The sequence below is a fragment of the Strix uralensis genome, chromosome 2 (genome assembly GCF_047716275.1).
Source record: "Strix uralensis isolate ZFMK-TIS-50842 chromosome 2, bStrUra1, whole genome shotgun sequence".
Taxonomy (NCBI): Eukaryota; Metazoa; Chordata; class Aves; order Strigiformes; family Strigidae; genus Strix; species Strix uralensis.
In genome coordinates, this window is record NC_133973.1 from 139,174,374 (window position 1) to 139,187,276 (window position 12,903).

Consider the following 12,903-nt stretch of genomic DNA (forward strand, 5'->3'; position numbering starts at 1 on the left):
CCCGTTTCAGCCTCCCACCCCATTTTGGCCTCCACTTTTTTCTCTGGCCTCTACCTCTCTCCGGACTCCCACACCTTTTCAGCCTCCCACCCCGTTTCAGCCTCCCACCCCGTTTTAGCCTCCCACCCCGTTTCAGCCTCCCACCCCATTTTGGCCTCCACTTCTATCCGGCCTCTAATTACCTGCGGCTTCCCACCCCGTTTCAGCCTCCCACCCCATTTTGGCCTCCACTTTATTCTGGCCTCTACTTCCCATCAGTCTCCCACCCCTTTTCAGCCTCCACTTTTATGCGGCCTCTAATTCCCTCCGGCCTCCCACCCCGTTTCAGCCTCCCACCCCATTTTGGCCTCCACTTTTTTTTCTGGCTTTTTCTTCCTTCTGGCCTCCCACCCCATTTCAGCGTCCCCCCCCGTTTCGCCACCACTTTTCAACAGCCTCTAATTCCCTCCGGCCTCCCAACCCGTTCAGCCTCCCACCCCTTTCTGCCTCCACTTTTTTCTCCGGCCTTTTCTTCCTTCTGGCCTCCCACCCCGTTTCAGCGTCCCACCCCATTTTGGCCTCCCCTTTTTTCTGGCCTCTACTTCCCACAAGTCTTCCACCCCTTTTCCGTCTTCCACCCCTTTTTGACCTCCACTTTTATCTGGCCTCTACCTCTCTCCAGCCTCCCACCCCTTTTCAGCCTCCCACCACTTTTTGACCTCCACTATTTTCTGGCCTCTACTTCCTCCGGCCTCCCACCCCATTTCGGCCTCCACTTTTTTCTCCGACCTCTACTTCCCTCCGGCCTCCCACCGCATTACAGCCTCCCACTCCATTTGGGCCTCCACTTTTTTCTGGACTTTACTTCCCTCTGGCCTCCCACCCTGTTTCAGCCTCCCACCCCATTCTGGCCTCTACTTCCCTCCGGCGTCCCACCCCTTTTCAGCCTCCCTACCCATTTTGGCCTCCACTTTTTTCTGGCCTCTACTTCCCTCCTGCCTCCCACCCCTTTTCAGCCTCCCTCCCCATTTTGGCCTCCACTTTTTTCTGGCCTCTACTTCCCTCTGGCCTCCCACCCCTTTTCAGCCTCCCACTCCATTTTAGCCTCCACTTTTATCTAGCCTCTACTTCCCTCCGGCGTCCCACCCCGTTTCAGCCTCCCTACCCATTTTGGCCTCCACTTTATTCTGGCCTCTACTTCCCATCAGTCTCCCACCCCTTTTCCGTCTCCCACCCCTTTTCAGCCTCCACTTTTATGCGGCCTCTAATTCCCTCCGGCCTCCCACCCCGTTTCAGCCTCCCACCCCATTTTGGCCTCCACTTTTTTTTCTGGCTTTTTCTTCCTTCTGGCCTCCCACCCCATTTCAGCGTCCCCCCCCGTTTCGCCACCACTTTTCAACAGCCTCTAATTCCCTCCGGCCTCCCAACCCGTTCAGCCTCCCACCCCTTTCTGCCTCCACTTTTTTCTCCGGCCTTTTCTTCCTTCTGGCCTCCCACCCCGTTTCAGCGTCCCACCCCATTTTGGCCTCCCCTTTTTTCTGGCCTCTACTTCCCACAAGTCTTCCACCCCTTTTCCGTCTTCCACCCCTTTTTGACCTCCACTTTTATCTGGCCTCTACCTCTCTCCAGCCTCCCACCCCTTTTCAGCCTCCCACCACTTTTTGACCTCCACTATTTTCTGGCCTCTACTTCCTCCGGCCTCCCACCCCATTTCGGCCTCCACTTTTTTCTCCGACCTCTACTTCCCTCCGGCCTCCCACCGCATTACAGCCTCCCACTCCATTTGGGCCTCCACTTTTTTCTGGACTTTACTTCCCTCTGGCCTCCCACCCTGTTTCAGCCTCCCACCCCATTCTGGCCTCTACTTCCCTCCTGCCTCCCACCCCTTTTCAGCCTCCCTACCCATTTTGGCCTCCACTTTTTTTTGGCCTCTACTTCCCTCTGGCCTCCCACCCCTTTTCAGCCTCCCACTCCATTTTAGCCTCCACTTTTATCTGGCCTCTACTTCCCTCCGGCGTCCCACCCCGTTTCAGCCTCCCTACCCATTTTGGCCTCCACTTTATTCTGGTCTCTACTTCCCATCAGTCTCCCACCCCTTTTCCGTCTCCCACCCCTTTTCAGCCTCCACTTTTATGCGGCCTCTAATTCCCTCCGGCCTCCCACCTCGTTTCAGCCTCCCACCCCATTTTGGCCTCCACTTTTTTTTCTAGCTTTTTCTTCCTTCTGGCCTCCCACCCCATTTCAGCGTCCCCCCCCGTTTTGGCCTCCACTTTTCTCTCCCGCCTGTACTTCCCTCCAGCCTCCCGCCCCATTTCAGCATCCTACCCCGTTTCGGACTCCACTTTTTTCTGGCCTGTTCTTCCCTGCGGCCTCCCACCCCATTTCAGCCTCCCACCCCATTTCGCCTCCACTTTTCAACAGCCTCTAATTCCCTCCGGCCTCCCAACCCGTTCAGCCTCCCACCCCTTTCTGCCTCCACTTTTTTCTCCGGCCTTTTCTTCCTTCTGGCCTCCCACCCCGTTTCAGCGTCCCACCCCATTTTGGCCTCCCCTTTTTTCTGGCCTCTACTTCCCACCACTCTTCCACCCCTTTTCCGTCTTCCACCCCTTTTCCGTCTTCCACCCCTTTTCCGTCTTCCACCCCTTTTTGACCTCCACTTTTATCTGGCCTCTACCTCTCTCCAGCCTCCCACCCCTTTTCAGCCTCCCACCCCATTTTGGCCTCCACTTTTTTCTGGCGTCTACTTCCCACCAGCCTCCCACCCCGTTTCAGCCCCCCACCCCATTTCGTCCTCCACTTTTTCCTCCGGCCTCTACTTCCCTCTGGCATCCCACCCCTTGTGATCCTCCCACCCCATTTTGGCCTCCACTTTTATCTGGCCTCTACTTCCCTCCGGCCTCCCACCCCTTTTCAGCCTCCCACCCCTTTTTGACCTCCACTATTTTCTGGCCTCTACTTCCTCCGGCCTCCCACCCCTTGTGATCCTCCCACCCCATTTTGGCCTCCACATTTTTCTCCGGCCTCTACTTCCCTCTGGCCTCCCACTGCATTACAGCCTCCCACCCCATTTTGGCCTCCACTTTTTTCTGGCCTCTACTTCCCACCAGCCTCCCACCCCATTTCAGCCTCCCACCCCGTTTCAGCCTCTACTTTTTTCTCCGGCCTCTTCTTCCTTCTCGCCTCCCACCTTGCTTCAGCGTCCCAGCCCGTTTCGGCCACCACTTTTTTCCCCGGCCTCTACTTCCCTCTGCCTTCCCACCCCCTTTTGGCCTCCCACCCCTTTTCGGCCTCCACTTTTATCTGGCCTCTACTTCCCTCCAGCCTGCTACCCCATTTCAGCCTCCACTTTTATCTGGCCTCTACCTCTCTCCGGACTCCCACCCAGTTTCAGCCTCCCCACCCCATATTGGCCTTCACTTTTTTTCTGGCCTCTACTTCCCACCAGTCTCCCACCCCTTTTCGGTGTCCCACCCCTTTTCAGCCACCACTTTTATCCGGCCTCTAATTCCCTCCAGCCTCCCACCCTAATTTGGCCTCCACTTTTTTCTCTGGCCTTTACTTCCTTCTGGCCTCCCACCTGGTTTCAGCTTCCCATCCCGTTTCGGTCACCACATTTTTCTCTGGCCTCTACTTCCCTCCTGCCTCCCACCCCATTTTGGCCTCCACTTTTATCCGGCCTCTAATTCCCTCCGGCCTCCCACCCCGTTTCAGCCTCCACTTTTCTCTGGCCTCTACTTCTCTCGGCCTCCCACTCCGTTTCGGCCTCCCACCCCATTTTGGCCTCCACTTTTTTCTCTGGCCTTTTCTTCCTTCTGGCCTCCCACCCCGTTTCAGCGTCCCATCCCGTTTCGGTCACCACTTTTTTCTCTGGCCTCTACTTCCCTCCGGCCTCCCACCCCGTTTCAGCCTCCCACCCCATTTTGGCCTCCACTTCATTCTGGCCTCTACTTCCCACCAGTCTCCCACCCCTTTTCCGTCTCCCACCCCTTTTCAGCCTCCACTTTTATCCAACCTCTAATTCCCTCCGGCCTCCCACCCCTTTTCGGCCTCCCTCCCCATTTTGGCCTCCACTTTTTTCTGGCCTCTACTTCCCTCTGGCCTCCCACCCCTTTTCAGCCTCCCACTCCATTTTAGCCTCCACTTTATTCTGGCCTCTACTTCCCTCCGGCGTCCCACCCCGTTTCAGCCTCCCTACCCATTTTGGCCTCCACTTTATTCTGGCCTCTACTTCCCATCAGTCTCCCACCCCTTTTCCGTTTCCCACCCCTTTTCAGCCTCCACTTTTATGCGGCCTCTAATTCCCTCCTGCCTCCCACCCCGTTTCAGCCTCCCACCCCATTTTGGCCTCCCCTTTTTTTTCTGGCTTTTTCTTCCTTCTGGCCTCCCACCCCATTTCAGCGTCCCCCCCCGTTTTGGCCTCCACTTTTCTCTCCCGCCTGTACTTCCCTCCAGCCTCCCGCCCCATTTCAGCCTCCCACCCTATTTTGGCCTCCACTTTTTTCTCTGGCCTTTACTTCCTTCTGGCCTCCCACCTGGTTTCAGCGTCCCATCCCGTTTCGGTCACCACATTTTTCTCTGGCCTCTACTTCCCTCTGGCCTCCCACCCCATTTTGGCCTCCACTTTTATCCGGCCTCTAATTCCCTCCAGCCTCCCACCTCGTTTCAGCCTCCCACCCCGTTTCAGCCTCCCACCCCATTTTGGCCTCCACTTTTTTCTCTGGCCTCTACCTCTCTCCGGACTCCCACACCTTTTCAGCCTCCCACCCCGTTTCAGCCTCCCACCCCGTTTTAGCCTCCCACCCCGTTTCAGCCTCCCACCCCATTTTGGCCTCCACTTCTATCCGGCCTCTAATTACCTGCGGCTTCCCACCCCGTTTCAGCCTCCCACCCTATTTCGGCCTCCACTTTTTTCTCTGGCCTCTACTTCCCTCTGGCCTCCCACCCCTTGTGATCCTCCCACCCCATTTCGGCCTCCACTTTTTTCTGGCGTTTACTTCCCTCCGGCCTACCACCCCTTGTGATCCTCCCACCCCTTTTGTCTTCCACCTATTTCTAGCCTCTAATTCCCTCCGGCCTCCCACCCCGTTTCAGCCTCCCACCGCTTTTCGGCCTCCCTTTTTTTCTCTGGCCTCTACTTCCCTCCGGCCTCCCACCCCGTTTCAGCCTCCCACCCCATTTTGGCCTCCACTTCATTCTGGCCTCTACTTCCCACCAGTCTCCCACCCCTTTTCCGTCTCCCACCCCTTTTCAGCTTCCACTTTTATCCAACCTCTAATTCCCTCCGGCCTCCCACCCCGTTTCAGCCTCCCACCCCATTTACGGCCTCCACTTTTTTTCTGGCCTCAAATTCCCTCCGGCCTCCCACCCCGTTTCAGCCTCCCACCCCATTTTCGGCCTCCACTTTTTTCTGGCCTCTACTTCCCTCCGGACTCCCACCCCGTTTCAGCCTCCCACCCCATTTTCGGCCTCCACTTTTTTCTGGCCTCTACTTCCCTCCGGCGTCCCACCCCTTTTCAGCCTCCCTACCCATTTTGGCCTCCACTTTTTTCTGGCCTCTACTTCCCTCCTGCCTCCCACCCCTTTTCAGCCTCCCTCCCCATTTTGGCCTCCACTTTTTTCTGGCCTCTACTTCCCTCTGGCCTCCCACCCCTTTTCAGCCTCCCACTCCATTTTAGCCTCCACTTTTATCTAGCCTCTACTTCCCTCCGGCGTCCCACCCCGTTTCAGCCTCCCTACCCATTTTGGCCTCCACTTTATTCTGGCCTCTACTTCCCATCAGTCTCCCACCCCTTTTCCGTCTCCCACCCCTTTTCAGCCTCCACTTTTATGCGGCCTCTAATTCCCTCCGGCCTCCCACCCCGTTTCAGCCTCCCACCCCATTTTGGCCTCCACTTTTTTTTCTGGCTTTTTCTTCCTTCTGGCCTCCCACCCCATTTCAGCGTCCCCCCCCGTTTCGCCACCACTTTTCAACAGCCTCTAATTCCCTCCGGCCTCCCAACCCGTTCAGCCTCCCACCCCTTTCTGCCTCCACTTTTTTCTCCGGCCTTTTCTTCCTTCTGGCCTCCCACCCCGTTTCAGCGTCCCACCCCATTTTGGCCTCCCCTTTTTTCTGGCCTCTACTTCCCACAAGTCTTCCACCCCTTTTCCGTCTTCCACCCCTTTTTGACCTCCACTTTTATCTGGCCTCTACCTCTCTCCAGCCTCCCACCCCTTTTCAGCCTCCCACCACTTTTTGACCTCCACTATTTTCTGGCCTCTACTTCCTCCGGCCTCCCACCCCATTTCGGCCTCCACTTTTTTCTCCGACCTCTACTTCCCTCCGGCCTCCCACCGCATTACAGCCTCCCACTCCATTTGGGCCTCCACTTTTTTCTGGACTTTACTTCCCTCTGGCCTCCCACCCTGTTTCAGCCTCCCACCCCATTCTGGCCTCTACTTCCCTCCTGCCTCCCACCCCTTTTCAGCCTCCCTACCCATTTTGGCCTCCACTTTTTTTTGGCCTCTACTTCCCTCTGGCCTCCCACCCCTTTTCAGCCTCCCACTCCATTTTAGCCTCCACTTTTATCTGGCCTCTACTTCCCTCCGGCGTCCCACCCCGTTTCAGCCTCCCTACCCATTTTGGCCTCCACTTTATTCTGGTCTCTACTTCCCATCAGTCTCCCACCCCTTTTCCGTCTCCCACCCCTTTTCAGCCTCCACTTTTATGCGGCCTCTAATTCCCTCCGGCCTCCCACCTCGTTTCAGCCTCCCACCCCATTTTGGCCTCCACTTTTTTTTCTAGCTTTTTCTTCCTTCTGGCCTCCCACCCCATTTCAGCGTCCCCCCCCGTTTTGGCCTCCACTTTTCTCTCCCGCCTGTACTTCCCTCCAGCCTCCCGCCCCATTTCAGCATCCTACCCCGTTTCGGACTCCACTTTTTTCTGGCCTGTTCTTCCCTGCGGCCTCCCACCCCATTTCAGCCTCCCACCCCATTTCGCCTCCACTTTTCAACAGCCTCTAATTCCCTCCGGCCTCCCAACCCGTTCAGCCTCCCACCCCTTTCTGCCTCCACTTTTTTCTCCGGCCTTTTCTTCCTTCTGGCCTCCCACCCCGTTTCAGCGTCCCACCCCATTTTGGCCTCCCCTTTTTTCTGGCCTCTACTTCCCACCACTCTTCCACCCCTTTTCCGTCTTCCACCCCTTTTCCGTCTTCCACCCCTTTTCCGTCTTCCACCCCTTTTTGACCTCCACTTTTATCTGGCCTCTACCTCTCTCCAGCCTCCCACCCCTTTTCAGCCTCCCACCCCATTTTGGCCTCCACTTTTTTCTGGCGTCTACTTCCCACCAGCCTCCCACCCCGTTTCAGCCCCCCACCCCATTTCGTCCTCCACTTTTTCCTCCGGCCTCTACTTCCCTCTGGCCTCCCACCCCTTGTGATCCTCCCACCCCATTTTGGCCTCCACTTTTATCTGGCCTCTACTTCCCTCCGGCCTCCCACCCCTTTTCAGCCTCCCACCCCTTTTTGACCTCCACTATTTTCTGGCCTCTACTTCCTCCGGCCTCCCACCCCTTGTGATCCTCCCACCCCATTTTGGCCTCCACATTTTTCTCCGGCCTCTACTTCCCTCTGGCCTCCCACTGCATTACAGCCTCCCACTCCATTTGGGCCTCCACTTTTTTCTGGCCTCTACTTCCCACCAGCCTCCCACCCCATTTCAGCCTCCCACCCCGTTTCAGCCTCCACTTTTTTCTCCGGCCTCTTCTTCCTTCTCGCCTCCCACCTTGCTTCAGCGTCCCAGCCCGTTTCGGCCACCACTTTTTTCCCCGGCCTCTACTTCCCTCTGCCTTCCCACCCCCTTCTGGCCTCCCACCCCTTTTCGGCCTCCACTTTTATCTGGCCTCTACTTCCCTCCAGCCTGCTACCCCATTTCAGCCTCCACTTTTATCTGGCCTCTACCTCTCTCCGGACTCCCACCCAGTTTCAGCCTCCCACCCCATATTGGCCTTCACTTTTTTTCTGGCCTCTACTTCCCACCAGTCTCCCACCCCTTTTCGGTGTCCCACCCCTTTTCAGCCACCACTTTTATCCGGCCTCTAATTCCCTCCAGCCTCCCACCCTAATTTGGCCTCCACTTTTTTCTCTGGCCTTTACTTCCTTCTGGCCTCCCACCTGGTTTCAGCTTCCCATCCCGTTTCGGTCACCACATTTTTCTCTGGCCTCTACTTCCCTCCTGCCTCCCACCCCATTTTGGCCTCCACTTTTATCCGGCCTCTAATTCCCTCCGGCCTCCCACCCCGTTTCAGCCTCCACTTTTCTCCGGCCTCTACTTCTCTCGGCCTCCCACTCCGTTTCGGCCTCCCACCCCATTTTGGCCTCCACTTTTTTCTCTGGCCTTTTCTTCCTTCTGGCCCCCCACCCCGTTTCAGCGTCCCATCCCGTTTCGGTCACCACTTTTTTCTCTGGCCTCTACTTCCCTCCGGCCTCCCACCCCGTTTCAGCCTCCCACCCCATTTTGGCCTCCACTTCATTCTGGCCTCTACTTCCCACCAGTCTCCCACCCCTTTTCCGTCTCCCACCCCTTTTCAGCCTCCACTTTTATCCAACCTCTAATTCCCTCCGGCCTCCCACCCCTTTTCAGCCTCCCTACCCATTTTGGCCTCCACTTTTTTCTCTGGCCTCTACTTCCCTCTGGCCTCCCACCCCTTTTCAGCCTCCCACTCCATTTTAGCCTCCACTTTTATCTGGCCTCTACTTCCCTCCGGCGTCCCACCCCGTTTCAGCCTCCCTACCCATTTTGGCCTCCACTTTATTCTGGCCTCTACTTCCCATCAGTCTCCCACCCCTTTTCCGTCTCCCACCCCTTTTCAGCCTCCACTTTTATGCGGCCTCTAATTCCCTCCGGCCTCCCACCCCGTTTCAGCCTCCCACCCCATTTTGGCCTCCCCTTTTTTTTCTGGCTTTTTCTTCCTTCTGGCCTCCCACCCCATTTCAGCGTCCCCCCCGTTTTGGCCTCCACTTTTCTCTCCCGCCTGTACTTCCCTCCAGCCTCCCGCCGCATTTCAGCCTCCCACCCTATTTTGGCCTCCACTTTTTTCTCTGGCCTTTACTTCCTTCTGGCCTCCCACCTGGTTTCAGCGTCCCATCCCGTTTCGGTCACCACATTTTTCTCTGGCCTCTACTTCCCTCTGGCCTCCCACCCCATTTTGGCCTCCACTTTTATCCGGCCTCTAATTCCCTCCAGCCTCCCACCTCGTTTCAGCCTCCCACCCCGTTTCAGCCTCCCACCCCATTTTGGCCTCCACTTTTTTCTCTGGCCTCTACCTCTCTCCGGACTCCCACACCTTTTCAGCCTCCCACCCCGTTTCAGCCTCCCACCCCGTTTCAGCCTCCCACCCCATTTTGGCCTCCACTTCTATCCGGCCTCTAATTACCTGCGGCTTCCCACCCCGTTTCAGCCTCCCACCCCATTTTGGCCTCCACTTTTTTCTGGCCTCTACTTCCCACCAGCCTCCCACCCCATTTCAGCCCCCCACCCTATTTCGGCCTCCACTTTTTTCTCTGGCCTCTACTTCCCTCTGGCCTCCCACCCCTTGTGATCCTCCCACCCCATTTCGGCCTCCACTTTTTTCTGGCCCTTACTTCCCTCCGGCCTACCACCCCTTGTGATCCTCCCACCCCTTTTGTCTTCCACCAATTTCTAGCCTCTAATTCCCTCCGGCCTCCCACCCCGTTTCAGCCTCCCACCGCTTTTCGGCCTCCCTTTTTTTCTCTGGCCTCTACTTCCCTCCGGCCTCCCACCCCGTTTCAGCCTCCCACCCCATTTTGGCCTCCACTTCATTCTGGCCTCTACTTCCCACCAGTCTCCCACCCCTTTTCCGTCTCCCACCCCTTTTCAGCCTCCACTTTTATCCAACCTCTAATTCCCTCCGGCCTCCCACCCCTTTTCAGCCTCCCTACCCATTTTGGCCTCCACTTTTTTCTGGCCTCTACTTCCCTCTGGCCTCCCACCCCTTTTCAGCCTCCCACTCCATTTTAGCCTCCACTTTTATCTGGCCTCTACTTCCCACCACTCTTCCACCCCTTTTCCGTCTTCCACCCCTTTTCCGTCTTCCACCCCTTTTTGACCTCCACTTTTATCTGGCCTCTACCTCTCTCCAGCCTCCCACCCCTTTTCAGCCTCCCACCCCATTTTGGCCTCCACTTTTTTCTGGCCTCTACTTCCCACCAGCCTCCCACCCCGTTTCAGCCCCCCACCCCATTTTGTCCTCCACTTTTTCCTCCGGCCTCTACTTCCCTCTGGCCTCCCACCCCTTGTGATCCTCCCACCCCATTTTGGCCTCCACTTTTATCTGGCCTCTACTTCCCTCCGGCCTCCCACCCCTTTTCAGCCTCCCACCCCTTTTTGACCTCCACTATTTTCTGGCCTCTACTTCCTCCGGCCTCCCACCCCTTGTGATCCTCCCACCCCATTTTGGCCTCCACATTTTTCTCCGGCCTCTACTTCCCTCTGGCCTCCCACTGCATTACAGCCTCCCACTCCATTTGGGCCTCCACTTTTTTCTGGCCTCTACTTCCCACCAGCCTCCCACCCCATTTCAGCCTCCACTTTTTTCTCCGGCCTCTTCTTCCTTCTCGCCTCCCACCTTGCTTCAGCGTCCCAGCCCGTTTCGGCCACCACTTTTTTCCCCGGCCTCTACTTCCCTCTGCCTTCCCACCCCCTTTTGGCCTCCCACCCCTTTTCGGCCTCCACTTTTATCTGGCCTCTACTTCCCTCCAGCCTGCTACCCCATTTCAGCCTCCACTTTTATCTGGCCTCTACCTCTCTCCGGACTCCCACCCAGTTTCAGCCTCCCCACCCCATATTGGCCTTCACTTTTTTTCTGGCCTCTACTTCCCACCAGTCTCCCACCCCTTTTCGGTGTCCCACCCCTTTTCAGCCACCACTTTTATCCGGCCTCTAATTCCCTCCAGCCTCCCACCCTAATTTGGCCTCCACTTTTTTCTCTGGCCTTTACTTCCTTCTGGCCTCCCACCTGGTTTCAGCTTCCCATCCCGTTTCGGTCACCACATTTTTCTCTGGCCTCTACTTCCCTCCTGCCTCCCACCCCATTTTGGCCTCCACTTTTATCCGGCCTCTAATTCCCTCCGGCCTCCCACCCCGTTTCAGCCTCCACTTTTCTCCGGCCTCTACTTCTCTCGGCCTCCCACTCCGTTTCGGCCTCCCACCCCATTTTGGCCTCCACTTTTTTCTCTGGCCTTTTCTTCCTTCTGGCCTCCCACCCCGTTTCAGCGTCCCATCCCGTTTCGGTCACCACTTTTTTCTCTGGCCTCTACTTCCCTCCGGCCTCCCACCCCGTTTCAGCCTCCCACCCCATTTTGGCCTCCACTTCATTCTGGCCTCTACTTCCCACCAGTCTCCCACCCCTTTTCCGTCTCCCACCCCTTTTCAGCCTCCACTTTTATCCAACCTCTAATTCCCTCCGGCCTCCCACCCCTTTTCAGCCTCCCTACCCATTTTGGCCTCCACTTTTTTCTGGCCTCTACTTCCCTCTGGCCTCCCACCCCTTTTCAGCCTCCCACTCCATTTTAGCCTCCACTTTTATCTGGCCTCTACTTCCCTCCGGCGTCCCACCCCGTTTCAGCCTCCCTACCCATTTTGGCCTCCACTTTATTCTGGCCTCTACTTCCCATCAGTCTCCCACCCCTTTTCCGTCTCCCACCCCTTTTCAGCCTCCACTTTTATGCGGCCTCTAATTCCCTCCGGCCTCCCACCCCGTTTCAGCCTCCCACCCCATTTTGGCCTCCACTTTTTTTTCTGGCTTTCTCTTCCTTCTGGCCTCCCACCCCATTTCAGCGTCCCCCCCCGTTTTGGCCTCCACTTTTCTCTCCCGCCTGTACTTCCCTCCAGCCTCCCGCCCCATTTCAGCCTCCCACCCTATTTTGGCCTCCACTTTTTTCTCTGGCCTTTACTTCCTTCTGGCCTCCCACCTGGTTTCAGCGTCCCATCCCGTTTCGGTCACCACATTTTTCTCTGGCCTCTACTTCCCTCTGGCCTCCCACCCCATTTTGGCCTCCACTTTTATCCGGCCTCTAATTCCCTCCAGCCTCCCACCTCGTTTCAGCCTCCCACCCCGTTTCAGCCTCCCACCCCATTTTGGCCTCCACTTTTTTCTCTGGCCTCTACCTCTCTCCGGACTCCCACACCTTTTCAGCCTCCCACCCCGTTTCAGCCTCCCACCCCGTTTCAGCCTCCCACCCCATTTTGGCCTCCACTTCTATCCGGCCTCTAATTACCTGCGGCTTCCCACCCCGTTTCAGCCTCCCACCCCATTTTGGCCTCCACTTTTTTCTGGCCTCTACTTCCCACCAGCCTCCCACCCCATTTCAGCCCCCCACCCTATTTCGGCCTCCACTTTTTTCTCTGGCCTCTACTTCCCTCTGGCCTCCCACCCCTTGTGATCCTCCCACCCCATTTCGGCCTCCACTTTTTTCTGGCCCTTACTTCCCTCCGGCCTACCACCCCTTGTGATCCTCCCACCCCTTTTGTCTTCCACCAATTTCTAGCCTCTAATTCCCTCCGGCCTCCCACCCCGTTTCAGCCTCCCACCGCTTTTCGGCCTCCCTTTTTTTCTCTGGCCTCTACTTCCCTCCGGCCTCCCACCCCGTTTCAGCCTCCCACCCCATTTTGGCCTCCACTTCATTCTGGCCTCTACTTCCCACCAGTCTCCCACCCCTTTTCCGTCTCCCACCCCTTTTCAGCCTCCACTTTTATCCAACCTCTAATTCCCTCCGGCCTCCCACCCCTTTTCAGCCTCCCTACCCATTTTGGCCTCCACTTTTTTTCTGGCCTCAAATTCCCTCCGGCCTCCCACCCCGTTTCAGCCTCCCACCCCATTTTCGGCCTCCACTTTTTTCTGGCCTCTACTTCCCTCCGGACTCCCACCCA